Below are 18,418 nucleotides of genomic sequence, written 5' to 3'. Positions count from 1 at the left end.
TGATGTGGTGATGTAAGACAGTAGCAAGTGCTCTGGACTTAGGCATACAAACACATTTTCGCTTACAATTTGGTGCATGGAGGAGGTACTTAACACTAACCTTAGAACAGTAAATTGTTGAATTGCAGCACAGAGCCCTGCAATTGTTGCATCTGAGTAATAACATGGTAGCATTTTGGAAAGTGACTTGGTTGATAACTGTCTACCGTTGAGAACTTTTGGAATTGAGTGAAATTTTAGCATCATTCATCATTCAATTTGGACAGCATATGCTATAATTCCTGCATTGCTTCTAGGGGTATTTTTCAAGAAAAATATTATTATTATTTTTTTTTTTAAACAGATTGACAAGTGAAACACATGAGTGGGTTGACCTACTGTATCTGTTAAGATTCTGCTGCGTCCTTGTAAGATGCAATTTGAATATCTTCCTCAGGCATATTTCACAGCCCAGTTGGCTGCAAGATGAAATATTTGTTAATTATGTTTTCTCAGCACATCGTGCTCATTTTGTGCTTATAGTGACCCATTTTTCACTCTATATGCCATCCGCTTTAATCTTTATAAGTGAATCACACAAGTCTATTATATTTTAAATTTTCCTCTGAAGAGTGCAGTGGAAAAACATATTTTTTCTTTTTATCCGTTTTAGCTTAAGTCTCAGAGGACCCAGAAGCAATAATATATGTGAAAAGAGGAAAAGCCACGTGACTGTAAACCTCAGCTTAGAACCAAAGTCCCTTATCTTTTTCATGTTCATATATGGTTCTTCTATATCTTCCACAATTTAGAGAGGGAGAACAGTTCTGTGGTCCACACAGAAGCTCATGGGGCAGGCTTGGTCGATGATGTCATGCCTTGACGCTCTAGATCAGGAGGGTTTTACGGGTGCTGACAGCTCATCCTCTTGCTATGGCACACTCGCTGCCTTTGCACACAATGCCCAATGCCATGTATCCCAGCTGGGCTGGATTGGAGGAGGGGGTCACACAGCTGCTGCACTGCTCTTGGATCCCCCCTCGGCCCCCCCGCCCCACACCTTCACGCATGCTGTGGGCCAGCGCTAAACGTTTTTGCCAGGCGCAGGAATCTTGGCTAACTGGGTGTCACAGATGCCAGCAATTGCATGGTGGATCAGGAAGGAAATTCCTCGTAAAGAATTGGGAGAAGAATTGGGGCAGTCTTGCACTGGTCAGTGCCCTGTGTGTGTGGTGGGTGGACGGATCATTAGCATACAGAGTGGTCTTCTCCCCACTTTTGGCTGCATGTGAGACTAAGACTTTCACTCTTTTAGACGTGTAAATTGACCATACCTGGTACATGCTTTAGTTTCCTGAGTGGTTCTTGGCTTGGATGTACAGATTTAGGAAAAATCTTTGGTATAGAACCTTTACGTTAAGTGAAGGTTCTTTAAACTTCTTTAAACTAAGATTTTTCACACTCACACATCTCATTTACAAAAAGGATTCCTTGGAGAGAGGCCATAGAATCACCACTCCTGGTTCCCTAAAGAAACTTTGAAGAACCTTTTCTCTACGTTTTAGGCTGTACCAAGACAATACCACAGCAAAAAGAATAAAAACACTCGTCTAAACTAAAGGGGGGCATATTCTATAGATTCTTTTTTCTTTATTTTTTTCCCTTGAGGTCAACATATGAAGTTTTTGTGGTTTTATGCACCAAAGAAACCGTCGTAATTTGTTTGTACATGACCATTTTCCAACCTTTCTTTATCCCTTAGAATTAAACAGGCTGTTTTTGATACTGAGACTCATGTATATGGAAATAATGTGTTCTGTTTGGCTGTCCTGTATTGTGCCTCATTCAAAAAGCATCCCATTCTGAAAAACTAACCTATAACTTAAGCACAGTCGGCTGAATATGTATAACAGGATGTGTGTAATACATTAGCCTTAGCAGAGATTTCGAAACAGGCTGTATTTGCTACTTAATTTCTATATATGGACTGTATTAATTTATATATATGGACTGTATGAACTAGGGAATTAGAGTAAGTGTTTTTTAAACATTAACAGCGTTTAGATACTACGTCAAACTCTGATTTAAAAAAACAAGGACATCTTGTTGTATTTAACATGTCTCATTTTCAAATTTGGTCTCTTTATAATTTACACTTTACATTACAAAATGCTTCAAATGCTAAATAAATCAAATAAGTAACTAAATCATTCAAACACAGCCTCTTAGTCTGAAGGGAAGATTATTAGTGAGATACAGTATAGGCTAACATTCATCACGCGTTGTTTTAAACTGGTACAAAGTGGTCAATACCTGTTGATATTTTCTAGGAGCATTAGATCGTACATAACCGAATAAAACTCCTCACCTGTATGTATATGAATAATAATAATAATGTTACATTTATATAGCGCCTTTCACAAACCCAAGGTCGCTTCACATAGCATGGGAAACAAACAAACAAACAAAGAAAAGAAAAAAAAACAACTAAGCAGTGGAGGAGGAAGAAAAATGCTCATTAAAGAGAAAAGTTTTTAGGTCAGATTTGAAGGAGGAGAAAGAAGAGCAGTTCCGGGGGGATTGAGGAAGAGAGTTCTAGAGTTTGGGGGCCATGGCACTGAAGGACCTCCCTCCCAAAGTGGAAAGTCTGGTGCGTGGGACAGCAAGTAAGTTATTACAAGAAGACCTGAGAGAGCGAGAGGGAGTGTAAGAGGTCAGCAGTTCTCTGAGGTAGGGGGGAGCAAGGTTATGCAGGGCTTTGAAAGTGAGTAGTAAAATGTTAAACTTCATACAGGACAGGACTGGTAGCCGGTGTATATGTTTCAGGTATCGTCGCTGTCCAAAGAAAAACAAGTATCTCCAGAGATTCTATTCCCAGCTACTGTGTTCAAATGAAGTAGAAAAATAAAAATGGAAAAAATAGAGAATTTATTTTTGTTTGTTGTTTTGTTTTTTTTTTTCACCAATATGCAAAGGGTCATGTCTTTGTCTGTCTGAGTCTGTCTTTTTTATCTTGTTAATTAATGGCCCCAGTCACATTAAACATGGTTTGCCACATCATATTTAAAAGACAAAATTCTTGATTTCCCATAATCTGTGATCAATGTGTAGTAATTTTTGCTTGCATTAAAAATGTGTTTGAGTTTTGATTACATCATCGCTTGAGAGCAGGGAAAAATAATGTTAGAACACTATGCAAACCTCACCTGCACGCCACTGACCCTGTTGATAATACTGCTGCTTTTTTTAATCATAGACATTGCTTCTCCTGCTTTTCCTTTTTCCGTATCTTATACTGATGGTCAAACCTTATTCTCGGCTGTTATTGTTTGCTATCCAGTGTCGACCAGAGGAAGATGGGTTCCTCTCAAGGTTTCTTCCTCTTGTTCTTAGGCAGGTTTTCCTTGCCACAGTTGCCATTGGCGATGCTAATGGGGGCTCAGACCCAGATTTTTTTTCTGTAAAGCTGCTTTGTGACAACGTCTGTTGTAAAAAGTGCTATATAAATAAACTTTGACTTGACTAATATTAACCCATAAAATCATGTTTCACCTTCTCCTCAGCTAGCTCAGAGAACCTCCCTGATACCGTGTTGTCCTCAGAAATACGTCACAGCATGGAGGTAAAATGCGTTTAGATTTTTGATTCACATTGACTTAAAGAAGCGAAATTACTTAACTTCTGCTACATTGTGCCCCTCTACATGAGACTAGGATCTTTGCGAACTAGAAGCCACTTCAGTATCCGAGTGATTGCTAAGCATGATGATTGCTGTAATTCCTCAGACTGAGGTGCTAATCCCGTCATCAACCTACAGGGAATGAAAAAATGTCTCCAATTACTTCTGTTGAGGCTCAGGTAGTGCAGCACTAAACCTGCTCAGCTGACGTGGATCGGTGGTACAAGAACATTTGTCACAAAGAATTATTCTGTTCATGAATGTGCTGACACAGAATGCTGTGTTTAAATCACTGTATTTGATAGCACCCCTCACCATGTTAATGGTTCATATTAATGATCATATAAATGTTATGCATTATTAATAAAGCGTAGTCACTTTTGCTGGTTGGAACATATGGACCTGGAGTGTGTCATGTATAATAATGCGAGGAGGCTGTAGACTCTGTTTTTTCAGACTGGAGGTTAGACACCTGCTTGCCATATGGACAACGTGTATAGGTCCTGTAGATTCGCTGTGCACTAATTTAGATTATTATGAAATGGTCTCTGACAGTGGTGGACAGTATAATGATATGTTATTGTTATCATAACAAACTGCCACAATATGTTTTCTGATTCTGTCATCGTTATTGTCAGTACATGTAGAACACTGAACAACTGTATGTCATAAACAATGTAGACTAATCATAGCAGGCCTGTAAACACCAACAGCCAAGGGATAGAAACTACACAGTGACGCATAGCTGACAGGATGTCAACCTGTTATGCCATTATATTGTTTTCATGTATTTTTTTTCTCCTTATTTCTATTTTTTGCAAACTTTTTCTTAAAAAAAAATCATGAAAATCATCAAAATGAAATCTTGATACATATTGTGTATCAGGAAAATGCCAAGTAGCATTGCCATATAAACAGTGCTGTGCAAACGTCAGAGAATACCCTTCATTTATGCAATTTCTAATCAAAACGACCAGTATGTAAAAGCTGAAAACATATTTTACATAAAATTACTCAGAGGCCTTAACAACTATATATGTCAAAATTTAGTATTTAGTGTGTTCACTTTTGCCACCATTACCATTTTTTCAGGAGACTTGCTTTCAATTTTTCCACACCTCCAAAGTTCAGTCTTAGAAGTTAGTTGCATTTTCTGCTTCTGACAATCCAAGTAATCTCAGACACATTCAGTGGAATTGAGGTCCAGAGGATATTGAGTAATGTATTAAAACTTATTGGTACTTATAAGCTTCAGGATGCCTTCAAGCCGAATCAAAACCGAATCACCAGCTCTGGATGTATTTATACATCTCCAGACCTGCACTGATCCTCCACCATGCGTGACTGATGGTTGTAAACATGGTTTGAAAACTCTTTCATCGCTCTGGCAACATACAATACTGCCTTTTGGCCTTTTGTACTTCCAAGTATGTCAAATTTAGACTCATCAGCCCAAAAAACCTACTCCCACATCTCAGATGTCCAAGATATCAGATATTCTTCTTTTCTTTTGAGTTTGACTCTCTATGTAAGTGAATTATTTTATATCTGATCTCATCAGAAATATATCCTTTAGCTATTTTAGATGGACATTTGGGGGGAAAAAGGAAAGAAAGACAGGATGTGTGTTTGGGTAGTTGCTTGTGTGAATATTAGAGTCTTCGAAGGGAAACAACGTCAATAAGAGGTTTGAGAAACTTTTGTTGGAGGACACAGCTATAACTCATTGGTTTTAAAGATGAAAGAGTTAAAGTGGCAGTAGGATCCACAAAAGAAGAGTCAAATACTGATAAGTTTGATATTATACCTAGGGATTGTAGTTTTTGTGTTATTTTCTGGTAAATGTATATTTTGTGCTTTTTGTGTGACAATGAAAATGAATAACTTGTATGTAATGTGTGAAATGGAACTGACTTTTTAATAATAATGACTACTTTTAATAACTTTCTTTTTTTGTGATATGTTGTTGAGAGTGGCTTTTACACTTGCAAGAAATATCAAGGCTACATTATGAATAATACCATCTTAATTAGAGAAATAAAAAGTGCTTTGCATCATACATCAGTTATTATTCTGTTTAAAAACATTTATATTTCATTATATCGAAAGTTGTTATAAATGGATATACAGCATTTTGGAGTGAAACATTTGTCTTATTAATCACATTTGTCATTTTTAGTCATTTTAAAGGATTTAGGATTTAATTCAAAACACATTATGCAAAAAGGTATTGATTACTTATGATTACACAGCAAGGTTTTTAACTTTTGACATGAAAATTCACTGAACACTGATTTTGCCATTCTTTTATTCCAATGAAAAGGTTAGAACTTTTTAAAGTTTTAGTTTAGAGTCTTGTACATGCATTTGCATACAAATTGATTTCTTTCAATACTGTAATTGTGCTTTTGTGCCTCTGTTTATTTCACCTCTGATTTAATATGTGCATGTGTGGGTGAGGCAGTCAGGAGAACAATCAAAAGCCTACTGTTCAGATTCTAAGCACCAGCATTACTTGAGCTAAGTAAAATGTAAACGAGTATGTTTTCTTGGAACTGAATAACTGAGAGTGTGACTGCAGAGATGCACTGTGTCTTAATTACAAAAGAGAGTTTTAGGACAAGGAGGCCTTTTCTCTTCCAGCCAGGAAGAAGGAGTCTTATTAAAGATAGTGGACTGATAAGGCTGCATTGCCTCCGGATGTTCTACACAGCTTGTGGATGCGCTCTCCTCTGCCACAATAAAAAGCTAATGGCAGATAATTACCTCAAAGATGCCAGAGGCAGCAAGTCCTCATATCTCTCCTGTCTGTCTCTCAGATCTGTTCGAGTTTACAGTGTATGGCGCACGCCTCTCAATCAGCCTGCCATCTGCTCCTCAGGTGCGTTGGGAGGCTGCTTTTTTTGCTTTTCTTTACAAATCTGCCTTCATATATCAGGCTGATGGGTAGCTTAACTCGGGTGAAGAACTATGAAGGGCATCAAAACCATAAACACATCCTTTATGCCTCTTAAAAGTCTGCGTGCAATTTCAACATCAAGGCAGCATCAACAAATCTTCACAACCATTGATCTTCTCCGTTGCTAAATTCTAGGTGTGATGGCCATCAACCAAAACCGTGAAGGCATTTTGACAGATCTTTAGCTGCAGATATCAGCAAAGTGAAGTAATAGCTGGCTAACCTGTACAGGAAAACATCAGCATTGCCTTGTAGTCTTTTTCTCACTCTGAGCCTATGTAACAAAGTTTTACCAGAAAGATATTCTTCCCACGCTAGTGCTGTGACTCATCCCAATCTGTTATGTTGAGTTGGTGCCACAGGTGGTACATGTGATGCTTGTATGCAGTAATACGTTATAGCAGAAGATATGAATCATCTTCAGCTTCAGCCATGCTTAACTGAAAAGAGAGCATTAGTCCTACTGCAAACAGGAAATGTCAGGCTACTCTTGCAGTTAAGTTTTCTGCTTTTAAATATAGCATTGCCATACTTCTGTTCACCACGTAATTGCAGGTGATAAAAAATCACTTAAATCATTATACTCCATTATACAGCTTTGCCTATTTAAAGCAGCTATCCAAAGTTTCTAATGCCATTTTTAACCATTTAAGGCTAATGCAAAAACATGCCTATTTCTGATGTTTAATGTGCTCTTCTCTGTGATTTCTCAGTACAGTCATTGCAATTATTTGGTACATAAAACAACATGATCTAGCAAAGCTAATGAATAATTTTTTGTTATTGAAGCTAAATTTTTTTATTTTAACTAAATTTTTTTATGTTACTCTGAAACTTCAACAAAACAATAAGTGCTCACCGATACCTACTGCGCTCTGAATGACCCTGTATACTCACTCTGAAAAAACAACCATTCATCTTGTTACAATGTTTCAAAACATACCTATTACTCCTCAGTTCATACAGTCCATATATGGATATTATGCTGGAAAAACAGCATAAAATTTATTTTTTGTGATATTACAAAAACCAATGCATTCACGTATATGGATCATTCGCCCAAGGCCAGAATTTAAAACATGTTTCAGGCCTTAATCTAAAATCCTATTCCTTTGAATGAACCTGTTCCTTAATTATGTTTATTTGATTTAAAAAAAAAATGATTTGAACATTTCTGTTTTGTTATTGGCAAAACAATCATAACACTATCAAAACTTTACCACGTGTTTTGGTAGTGACAATTCTAGCCAATATTGAGCATAACTCAAACATGCTAGCCAGTTCATGACTAGCGAACACAGTTTTGAACAGCTTTATATACATAAAATCATAAACCGAATGTTTTTAAAGTTTACGTAATTGCAGAAAATGTTTCGCATTGACAGCTCTTTATGTCACACACTGATTTCAAGACTTTAAGACTCATTTACATTTCAAAATAATGGGATCTAATTGCTCACCTTGTGGCCTTAAGTTTAGTGAGGTCAGATATGGATGTTGGATGATTAGTTTTGGAACACAGAGATATATGATGGTGCTCCTTCTCTCCAGATAACACAGTTTCACTGCTCCACAGCCCAATACTGGGGCACTTGATACCCCTCTAGCTGACACTTGGCATGGTGACTTTAGGCTCATGTCTATGGAGAATATACTCCATAGTAAAGGATTGCCAGAAGAATGGAATGGTCCAGAGCATTTTATGTATAAGCTGTGCATGCATGCAATGGGTGCACCTTAAAGTAGCTAAAATTCTGTAAGAAGGTGTATCTGGATACTAGGATAAAGGCACAATAATGAAAAATATTTGATCATGCAAAGATGAATTATGACTGCTTTTGGTCGATAAGACCATACAAATGTCAGGTGCATCTTAGGGAAAAAATAAAACACAAAAATGCTGTTTTAGTTTGAAATTGGTTTCAGATACCAAAAATGATATCAGCACTAGTAAATATAACAATAACGTTCCATATTTCAGCATGAGGAAAGTAATAGAGGTTATATGTATATAGCAAGATGATTTCTGGGCTTGTCCAGTTGTGAACTTGTTCACATCTGTCCTGAATATTATAATTCCTTCATTGCTTCACTAAAATGAGAAATGACTGAACAGCCAAAAGGCTTTAACTGACGTGCGTTCACAAAGCCAGACTTCCAGTTTAATGTAACGAGGTTGCCTCCTCACACACAAACAGCACTGGCTCTGGTAGTTAGGCCTCCAGTGAGTTCTTTGCATAATCTTCACTCTACACTGCTACAGCCTGCTGCAGTATCTCTCATAACAGTCTGATTACTTCTCTGCCCTGCTTTCTACAGCTGTTCACAAAATCTGAATCCTTATCCCCATAAAACTACACTAGGCTGCGATTTACATAGGCCATTAAGAGCCATGTGAAATAGCAGAGGCTGCTCAGCTAAATGGAAATGTTGTTCTGGAGATGAATATTTCATAGGGAGGACACTGACACACTATGATGCCACTGAGCTGTAAGAGGTTGAGGGACATGTAGATGTTCTGGCTATAGAGAGATGCTTTTAGCTAAGAGAAAGATAACTCTGCAATTGCCATGGTGGAACACATCAGAGGTGCACAACGCTAGTTTACAAACTGTCATTAATATTTAGTGGCTCAGTATATTCTGAAGCCTTTCAGTTGTTTGCAGAAGGTCCGTACAGCATACACAATATATTATCCCTATATCAGAATTAACCTTCCTTCAGATATATGGTGTTCATATTTTTCTGGAAATACAGCAAAAAATAGCTTTTAATCTACACTCTTAAAAATAAAGGTGCCAGAAGGTGTTTGCTGCATGATGGAAAGAAACATTTTTAATTCCCTAAAGAACCTTACGCTGGATGGTTCTTTAGAGGAGCATTTTTATAAATGAGATACAAGTGTAAGGAAGCTTTTTGAAGTTTAAAAGTTAAGGAAACTAAAATGGTTGTTCTCTGGTGTCTTCTGCCAGGTGACACTGAATCAAGTTACCACGGTAACAACCCCCAGTGACAGCAAAAAGTTAGAAAAGAAAAAGTTGTTAATTTATTGATTTATTTTGTGCAAACCATAGCAAGACAGCAGTGTTCCCACACATAAACATGACTGAACTTTTAAACTTTGGGTAATATGATATCCTACATTAATAACACAATTAATTTACCTAACTGATAAAACTGTTGTAAGAGTGAGTAAAAATGTCTCAGCTCATGTTCATCAGGCAAAATGGGTGGTTTCAAACAGTCTCAGGTGAAATGACTTAAGAGAAGAAGTCATCTGGCTAAGTTAAACAGCCACAAACTCTCAGAGAATATAGTTTGTGTGACGTGTGGGTTTTCTCCCTGTCAATGATTCATACAAAGGCAACTTGAGTGCTAATAACGCCCCTTGAGGAGACCCTTCAGCTTACAATTTCAATTATAATCCGAATACCCTGATGATTTGTCAATAAACTTTCCTGTTGACAGGAAAATACATTTTAACCCGTGTATTTTTTAGTTTTGTAGTTGAGTTTTATAGAGTGAAAGTGACGGCCATACTGCAAATGTATTGGCAGTGACACATAAGGTGAGAGAGGGTCAATGCATGATTTATTCTTTGTGCCGACCATAAATGCTCAACACGTTTTTGAGAGTCAAATGAGATAGTGAGCAAGCACAGCTCCCATTAGTCTTAGATTTCCTGATGTAACGGGTGGTAGTGTCGTCTCGAGCATGTCTTGCATCATTCAGCACGGCACAAACTCTGGCCTGTATCCAGCACTCCAGTAGCTGGCACACCACAGCCAGCCTGCACTGGACTCTGTTGCTCCACATAGGAGATCATACACTGAGTGAATAATGTGCTTTGAACATTGTAGAATGCTTCTGATAAATTCAAGCAGTCTGGGACTGGAGCTCCGTTGGGGGTTTCTTTTAAGTTTCTGAAGATAAGTACAGCTGCAGAAATCTTAGAACAATAGGAGTTAATTTATACTTCTTAACTGCTTCATCACAAATGTCCTTGTCATGGAGGAGACTTGCAGTGATTGTTGTTACTTTTTAGAGGCTGACTGTTCTTTTCTTGCATTATCAGCAAATAGCAACAAATAATTCTGTTTAGTGATGAACCAAAGCCACTTTTTCCCTTCCGATACTGCTACCTGATCTTAAAGTATCTGGCAATGCTGAGTACTGATATCAACCCTAACTCTGTCTGACCTACATACTCAATAAGTGCCTATAAATGATGTTCATACCATTCCACTTTTTTATAATTTATTTTAAAAACAGGTAACATACCAGGTTTTAATGAATGGCATTTACTGGTTGGACAGCTGCACATTTAAATGGTTTCAGAGCTACAGTATTTAGCTACACTTTTTGGCATAGTTCATCTTTAAATGCTTTATACATTTTCCCTGCTGGTTGTGCTTCCCCTTGAAATACTGGTGTTACAGATTTTACAATGAGCATTTTTCTTGCTGCTTGTCTCAAGTAGTAAATAATCTTACGCTGCCAACATGTTGCTAGCGTCAGTTAATCTCCATCTACTGGCAGAGACGCAAGCATCACTCAGTAGCATACTTGCATGTTAGAAATTGTTTCATGGTTTTGGAGTTGCTGGCCGATACCAATTCAGTAATTCTGATTCTAACCTTTATAAGTGTAACAATACATGAATTTCAAGATTTTCAATACAGAAAACATAATAAGTACAGTAGAAAATAATACAATGTAATACATTCATTTAGCTGTTGCAGTTTTGATCAAAGTCTAATTGCCAACACAAGATCGCATTGCCTGATGAGAGCTTGTTTTTATTAACAAAAACAAGTAATCAAAAGACATAGAAGAAATGTTTAAATGCGCAGAGTGTAAATATTTTTGAGTTATTTTTATTTATTTATTTATTTATTTATTTTTTACATTAATGATTGTCCATTTCAGGAATATTGTTTAGTGCTTGTTTTAATAGAACACTGGAAGGCATTCCAGTTTATATCTGTATGTCTGGTCTCTTGCATTTATATAATATTTTTTGCTTCACAGTGTGCATTGTTCTACAACCCACATACTGGAAAAAATTAACATTAACCTGCATTTTGTAATACGCCTACTAGCCTTCACTCATTGAACAGGTGAAGTGTCATCATCGGTGTGTTTTCTTTCTTGCACTTTGGCCTCTGAATCTAGATTTTGATTATTTACTTTTTATTTTTTCCGTCTTTTACCCATTCATTCCTAAGCAATGCTGTCATAGCCTCCTTCTCAGACTCTGTCCGAGGAAAGAAAGAGAAGAGAGAGGTCTGAGCATCCTGACCGCAGAAGGGATGGGGGGGTGGGGGTGAGTGCAGCTGTTTGGGATTTGGGTGTAGTGATGATGTTCCCTGAGGAGCTGGATTATGCAGGCTCTGCTGGAGAACCAGCTCCAGAGACCCTATGGAGAAAACGCCAGAGACCTGCTCAGTGCTACATACAGACTAGCTCCAGATGGATGTTTGTGTTTGTGTGTGTGTGTACGTGTGTGTGTGTGTGTGTGTGTGTGTGTGTGTGTGTGTGTGTGTGCACGTGTGTATACTGGAGGCCTGAGCTTGCATGACCTAAGCTAAGTGGTCAGACTGATCAGGGCAGCTGTTGACCCTGAGCACGGTTCTGGTATATTTGCACCCACGTGTCTCTGTGTGTCTGTGTTTGTGTGTGAACGAGGCTTCACAAGAGAGGGTCTGTGCTGATTTAGATGAATGTGAACTGCATCATTTAGCCAAATTTCATTTGGGATTATATTGCTACATATTTAAATTTCAACACACCTTGCAAATATTACTGTTCAAAAGTCAGTGACCACTCTTAACCTTTCATTTCCATTCAGAACAGCTGCTAAGCACAATTTATTCAGGAGCAAGACCAGAAAATATATATTTAACAGAAAATCACGCAGTAGTCTCAACAGTACGTCCACCCTCTGCCTTGCAGCTTCCATTATTTTTAGGAGTCATGCTTGCAGCTTTTCAAAAAAAATTTTCAGGGATATTATTCTGCACCTCCAAAGTTCAGTCTTAGAAGTTGGTTGCAGTTCTCACTATCTTCTCACATTTATAGTAATCCCAAACACATTCAGTGTGGCTCTGGGGAGGTCAGTCCATTGTTCCAAAAACACCAGCAGCTTCTTTGTCTCATTTGCAATTTTTCCTTTTTTAGTGTGTTTCCTTTTCTAAGTAACAGCTTCTTGACAGCTACACATCCTTTCAGACTTGTGGCATTGAATTGTCTTTTCACAGTGTAAACATGCGCAAGAACACTGCAGATGTCTTTGTCAGATCTGAAGTAAGAGTGGAGCTGGATTTTGGTCTCTCTTTGAAGTACTGTTTTTCTGATTGTGACAGTTTTGTTGATCTACCAGATCTTGCACGGTGGTTAGGAGTCTCATTTTCAGTATGTCTTTAATATTTATTGACATCCAGACTTTTGCACAGTACTGTTTACTAAGTAATTTGGTGTCTCTAAGCAACATCCAACCCAGTCATAGTATATTGTACAGAAGAATGAAAAAGAATTAATACTTAATTAATTTTGATCAAGAACACCATATACTAAATTGTATTTATATTATTAATATATAGTATGTCAAACAGTCTGCATGCTTATTGGAGACATGGTGCCCCAAGGGCCCTAAGTGACTACTTATACTGCGTATTGCTGCAAACAACCCATGTTGTAAGTCAAAGAATAGCCTGCATTGCTTTGACTGACTAGTTGGCTTTATTTATGATTTTGGTTGAATCATGCATATTCTATAATTAATCATAATATCCACAGAAACAGACAGTTTTGCGATTTATTAAAGGGCTCATTTGCTTATTGAAGCCTTTTGTCATATGGATGTTACAAAAGCCAATACTGCAGCAGCAATTAACTAACAATGTATAGTGCAGCCCTAATGTGGACGCATACAGTCCTCAGCCATATGGAAAGCTGTTGTTTGAAATAAATCTTATTCAAAGCTCTACAGGCCCAAGAGAACCTGGGAGCTTTTTCCCTGAGCGTTTGCATCATCCTTTGGCTTGGGTTACAGATGTGGACTGTAATTTACATGTATGCTTAATCTGCTTGGTCGCATTTTCTAAACATATTTTATAGCATGTGGAATTGGGAATGTATGCAGATTTCCATGGTTAACCAAAAGGCCTGATTTTCTGACTAAAAGTCAACTAAACACCCCCACTGTCCCCTCAAAAAAGACTCGCACCTGATGTTTCTTTCTCTTTTCTATGTCTTTTCTTTCCATCTGAGGAAGGAATGGAAGCGAAAAGGTCACCTCATCCATTTGTTTCATATTTGTCCTTGAACATTTAATCTAGTAGTGCTTGTGAGAATGTGGACTGTGTTCAGTCTCTGCCCTCTTACCTTAACCCCCCTTCAGTGTAATTGAGCGTGTGTCGTACATCTCTCAAGGCGGCCAGTTATCATCTGAGCACAGGGAGGTGGTTCACCTCCGGAGGGCCACAGACGGTTAGAATAACACTGGGGTTTAGTAATCATACCCTGAACCACGCCACTGTTTATTGTGCCTGCATCATGGCCTGATTGCTTGGTCCCATCTCCTCTACATGGCCTTCTGCTGCAGAGAGAAATTAGAACGAAGTTGTGGTAGTTTCATTCATTCTCATTACAGTACTTGCATGTTGTATGGCTTTACTCTTCTTTTCAGTCCTCTAGAAAAGCATGAGCTGTCTTTGATAAAAGAATAAGCTTTTTTAGACATTCCCTTCAACAGACAGATCACTGTTTCATGCTCCAGGACATTGCACTAAACTTGAACATTCTGAAGGGAAAGGCTTCCACTCTAACTCAGCTGCTTAAGTTCAGAGAGCCCTTCCTTCAGTCTTGTCATGTGATTGCAACAGAAGCCAGAAGTTGTCAAATTACATCAGGCAAGATGGAGAAACTGGACTTGTTAGACTGTATCAAGGTCATAATTTTGTACCAAGGACAACATCCAATGACATGGATGAAGGCCAGAGACTGTCAGTCCAATAAACCCAAATGCATGGGTGCATATGAATGTTGTCCCTTATTCACATTGGTTCATTTCACTTGTCATTTGATTACAAGTGAAGCCAGAAGTTGTAAAACTATTACACCCCTTATGTGATACGTTAGGCAAGATAGAAATGGCGTTATAGGAAATTACAACAAAGGCAGCATCCAGTGATCTATATGAAGGCTAGAGTAGGGATGTGCTTGTGTTCTGACTAAATGTGTGATGTTCAAATTTATTAACAAATGAATCAAAAGATTAATGGATGAACCATTATGAAGAAAAATATTACTTTTTGCCTGAAATTAACTTATAATACACTAACATGGGGGGGCAGCATGATGGCGCAGTGGGTAGCGCTGTTGCGACCAGGGTCGTTTCTGTGTGGAGTTTGCATGTTCTCCCCGTGTCTGCGTGGGTTTCCTCCGGGTACTCCGGTTTCCTCCCACATTCCAAAGACATGCAGTCAGGCCAATTGGACATGCTCAATTGCCCCTAGGTGTGAGTGTGTGTGTGAGTGTGTATGTCTGTCTGTCTGCCCTGCGATGGACTGGCGACCTGTCCAGGGTGTATCCTGCCTTCTGCCCAATGACAGCTCGGATAGGCTCCAGCACCCCACCGCGACCCAGAAGGATAAGCGGTTTAGATGATGTATGTATGTATGTATGTATGTATGTATGTATGTACACTAACATGGTAAACTAGTACACTGACACTAGCATGCTAAAATCAGCAACATGACTAAAATGTAGCGGCTCAAACATATATTTTAAATACAAGTTTTATTATTCAAAAATAGTCAAAGGCATTCTTTTGGTCACTATGCTTGCGTAATAGAGACTGTCTTGAATTAAATAAAAAGACATACACACTAAGTGCAGCAGTCGATTGTGACAACTTGAGAAGAAGCCCTTGACTTTTGTTGGGTAATGTACCAAAATGATCAGTGGTTGTGATAACATTCACGTGAGAACAGAGAAATATTGTTTCATTGTTTGCAGTTCTAGCTAACATCAGCTAGAGTACTTATGCTGGCTACAGCTGCACTGCCTTTGCCTTCTGAATTAAGTCCTTAGCAACACATCCTTGGCAATGCAGTCACTTTGAAGCACTCGTGTTTTGTTGTAGCAAAGTGTAATATACTTACTTGATTGCAAATACGAGCAAAACCATAACACTTTACAGCCCTGTTAAAACTTAATAGTTTCACTGAACTGCTGGCCTTAATATTTTCTCCCTGACTTTCTGTGATGCAGTGTAATGAATATGCAAATAGTGATTTCACTATTTAAATACTGACATCAAGGATGGTTAAAGGGGAGCATGCCAGAGGTTAAAAGAAAACAGTATTTTTTACCGTCAAAGCCATTTTAAAAAAAAATGTTGTGTGTTGACGTGCATGGTTTGTACACTCCTCTCCCACTCACTCAGTGAATACTCGCTCATTCACTCTCTCACACATATCAAAAACAGTGTGTAAACAACCTTCCACTGTCTTACCAACCAGGAATATTGAACAAACTCACAATAGTGTTTGAAGACTAAATATATATTTATATGCAGACTTGTTTACTTTTTCAGAGTTGATTCTGAAGTGAAAGACCAGAAAGCCATATACATTTTAATCAAAGTTCATGCTGAAAGTGATGGAAGAGAGAGACTGCAGCTGCAGCATGAGAGTGAAACACACAATGGAGTCTGTGAAGGCAGCTTATGAATGCAAAACGAATTTACCTCAAGTAACTTTGCTAAGCTGAGACAAACATTTTTGTAATGTTGGGAAATGAGCTCGTTCTAGTGGTTAAAGCAGTGCTAGCTCAGTTATTACTGACCGCCTACCACAGTGCGGGTTTTCTGTTTCTGCCGAATGTCCATGGGAAAAACTGAGATCCGGTCTGAATTTAGTACTGGTTCAAAAGTCCAAACTTGAAGTCTTTCTTGAAATCTTCTGGCTTGAATTGTTTTGAACACATGCAAATGTTTCTCAGAAAACATTTGTTTCATCGTATGTTACGGCAACAGCAATCCTTGCTAAAGTTGCGATGTTAAGTGGCTCACAGTAGATGAGAAGGCGTGGCCAAGCCCCCACCAACTCAAACAGTGCAAAGGAACTCTGGGAAATGTAGGATCAAGCTTTACTAGGTTCTGTAACAAAACAGTTCTCTAGAACAATACTGCAAAACGTAATTATTTTTGTTCTGAACTTTTATTTAGAGGACAGAAGGACTATTTGCCAGTGTGACTGGCCCCTTTGACCAAGAACTTGAGTATCTGTGCACACCCTTAGGCCATATCACACCAACACAAAATTCTCCAGGAAACACCAAAAAACAAATGTTGGGCTGCTGTGCCATGTTGCTGTGTTTGATTATGGGTTCCTTAAATGTTCTCCCCCATTCAAAATGGTTCGACTGGCTTCTTAGTGAGTTCTTTTTCTGAAACAATATGAAGCCTTGATGTTGCTCTTAGCTTCACCTACATTCCTTTGCTCTCATAGACAGATAGAACGGCGCTAAATAATGGAAGGGAAGCAATGATATCGTTCCTCATCACAGAGTTGAAATGCTGTCGTAAGTCATGGCGGGAGAGCCATGGGATTGGGTATATATGCGTGCGTGTGTGTGAGTGGGCCTCTAAATCAGCCTGTAGGCACCCACTGCACCCCTCATCTCAGCCTGTGAAAGGAGAACTATCATTCACTCAACACAGCAACCACAGCTGGCCCTTCGTCCTCACTATATCTCATCACATGGCCGTGAATCCGTCAGACTTGGTGGGTTAATGTATGCTGCTTTACTCTGGACTGTGTTAACCTCTCTGAAAACCATCACTAGTTTAGATTTAGATTCAATACACTTTCTGTGTAGTAGGGAACGTCAGATGGATGTTGGCGTTTAGTAGAAGAATCTAGTCTGCTGTTTTAAGTAGAAATGCACATGGCTCTTAGATTTCCTCAAGCTGTGGTGCTGATGCTCTTTAAAATTTTATGCCCTGCTCTGGCCTGGGGAACACATCTCTCCTATTTTTTATTCCTGCTTATATTATAGTTTATGGGTCTGCCTCTCTTTACAAATGATTTTGTGGCATATTATTCATTGGCTGCGGTATTCAGAATGAGATTGTGGGTATAGGCTTGTGTGTGTAATAGTGTGTTTGTGTGTTTGCTGCAGGTATCCATGTTCTCTGATCCGTGACTGAGTTGCAGACAGGGGCCACGTTCTATCTATCTGGAGTGGTGGCAGGTAAGACCACCCTGTTCTCCCTCTACAAGTCAGCTGACAAAGTCTTCCTGCTTGATTTGCAGGTTGACTTTAAGATTGTATGTATGCAGTTATAATATACAATAATAATGATACATAACAGACGCTATAAAATGCACATCTTAATGGCAGTGAACTTAAATGTTCACATATTATATGTTATGCTGAAATGAGACAGTTATTCTGCAGCACATGCCCACCTCTTCTCCCTTCAACACTATAAATAGTGCAGAGCTCTCTATAGATAGTCCGTCATCTCTCAATCAGGCCTCAGATGAAGACTTAGTGCTCCTCAGACCAGCTCTGATATCTGACGACATTGCACCCTTCATGCTCTTGCCGGGACGCTCAGTAAAAATAGTGCATGCAATCTGGCTGGTGAATGTGCTGTTTCTCTGTGGAGTTTTCACCATAGTGCTGGAGAACAAAGAGTTTATGTGTGCGTGTGTGCATGTTTGTGCATGTTTGTGCATGTTTGTGTGTGTTTGTGTGTGCTTGTGTGTGTTTGTGTGTGTTTGTTG

The 18,418-nt window shown here is 38.6% G+C and overlaps 1 protein-coding gene across 4 annotated transcripts in view; it reads left to right on the top strand.

Moving 5' to 3' along the window:
• The window catches only part of tspan9a (tetraspanin 9a), a 245,634-nt gene that overhangs the window by 59,032 nt on the left and 168,184 nt on the right, over nucleotides 1-18,418 (top strand). For 3 of the 4 annotated variants that reach the window (XM_036584981.1, XM_036584982.1, XM_036584980.1), the window contains one exon: nucleotides 17,808-17,879. The exons of the other annotated variant lie outside the window; for it this stretch is intronic. The gene's annotated coding sequence lies outside the window, so the exon portion shown is untranslated. The remainder of the gene's footprint in view (nucleotides 1-17,807; nucleotides 17,880-18,418) is intronic. 4 annotated transcript variants of the gene reach the window in all.

Source organism: Colossoma macropomum, unplaced genomic scaffold, assembly GCF_904425465.1.
Source record: "Colossoma macropomum unplaced genomic scaffold, Colossoma_macropomum, whole genome shotgun sequence".
NCBI classification, from domain to species: Eukaryota; Metazoa; Chordata; class Actinopteri; order Characiformes; family Serrasalmidae; genus Colossoma; species Colossoma macropomum.
Note: the sequence above shows the minus strand (reverse complement) of the source record. Positions and strands in the feature narration are given on the sequence as shown.